The sequence below is a fragment of the Melanostigma gelatinosum genome (assembly GCF_949748355.1).
Source record: "Melanostigma gelatinosum genome assembly, chromosome: 1".
NCBI lineage: Eukaryota > Metazoa > Chordata > Actinopteri > Perciformes > Zoarcidae > Melanostigma > Melanostigma gelatinosum.
In genome coordinates, this window is record NC_136634.1 from 26,710,307 (window position 1) to 26,712,267 (window position 1,961).

Sequence of the window (1,961 nt, forward strand, 5' to 3'; positions counted from 1 at the left end):
GTAGTGTTATTAGCCCTATATTATTTAATATTATGATAAATTACGTCTTTATGGACATTGACAGAGATATTGGCTCCTTGCTGTATGCCGATGATGGAGCAATTTGGAAAAGGGGAAGAAATATTAGACATGTGATCAGTGAAATTCAAAAGGCTACAATCAATGTTGAAAAGTGGTCGTATGACGGGGTTTAAGATGTCTGTTGATAAGTCTTGCTACATGCTATTTACCAGAAAGAGAAATATAAGCAATACTCATCTGAAATTATATGGACAAAGTATGGAGAGGGTGACAGAGTTTAAATATTTAGGCTTATGGTTTGATGAAAAATGTTCGTGGAGAACTTATATTAAGCATATTGAAACTAAATATAAAAAGGTGCTCAATGTTATGAGAGCAGTTTCTGGACATCAATGGGGAGCAGATAAACGGTCACTAATGGACATCTATAGGGCTATTATACGAGCAGGTATAGATTATGGATGTATGGTTTATGGAACAGCTGCCAAGAGTACATTACAAGCATTAGATAGAAATCAGTTCAGAGCTCTAAGACTTAGTATAGGTGCAATTAAATCTACCCCAAACAACGCACTTCTGGTAGAAGCTGACGAACTGCCATTAAGCCTAAAACGAGCAAAACTAGCTCTGGCATATTGGGTGAAGTTAAAGGGATCTGCAGAGGAACTTCCCGGAACAAATGTGCTGTATGAATGCTGGGAATACACCCAAAGTAAAGGCAAAGGGTTTGGTTGGACAATCAGTGCAACAGCCAAAGAATACGGGTTCACTGGGTTAGAGTATGGGCCCAATGTAATATGGGGAAATGTTCCTCCGTGGATACTACCAGTGCACAATGTGGATTTAACACTCATAGAAGAGAGGAAAAAATGGATGGAAAGAAAATTGTATGACATTGGACATCAGACTCAAGTATACATCAATCATAATTATTATAACTATATGCAGATTTATACAGATGGATCTAAAGATAACGGGAATGGACACGTGGGATCAGGGGTATTCATACCAGAATTTAGTGTGACAATATGCAAACGAATTAATGACAGATTGTCTGTCTTTACAGCTGAAATGATTGCAATAATCTTGGGACTGCAATGGGTCGAAGAGGTCAGGCCTGAGAGAGTGGTCATCTGTTCAGATTCTGCTGCAGCTTTAAACAGCCTGAAGACAAAACAAACAATTAGAGGATTTAGTGATGGAAATATCTCTGATAATGTTGAGACTTCAAAGACTGGGAATTAATGTTCAATTTTGCTGGGGTCCTGCTCATGTAGGGGTGGAGGGTAATGAGAGAGCAGATATGATTGCAAAGAGAGCACTAACACTAAAAGAAGAGGAGATATTGAAAATTCCTTTTGGAAAGGGGGAAGCTAAAGCATTAATAAGAGAGGCAGGACGGGAGTTATGGCAGAAGAAGTGGGACAACGATAACAAAGGAAGACATTATTATAACATTCAGAAATCCATAAATGTGCTCATAATATCAAGGTTAAGGTTCGGACATACAGGACTTAACTCAACGCTGTATTTAATGGCAAAAATGGACTCGGATAAGTGCACTATTTGTAATGTTACGGAAGACGTGGAACATGTTATCCTGAAATGTCAAAGATACAATTTAGACAGGAACATCTTGAAGCAAAAAATATGTCAGTTGGGACGGAAGTGGAGTTTGGAGGGAGTTCTGGCAGTGGAAGGAGAATGGCGAGAGTGCTGCAGAGCACTGTTGCGATTTCTTAAAGAAACGGGATTAGACCGTAGGATTTAGGTGGAAACAGTGAAGAAAAGGTTACCCTGAAACTGCACACTCCGGTACAGTAGGTGGCGGTATGCACCTATACAAGTTAGTTGCGACCCGCCAATCAAATTTAAAGAAGAAGAAGAACTGTAGTGGGGGAGGGGGCCGCTGAAATTGACGGAACCGCCATCTTGAAAAG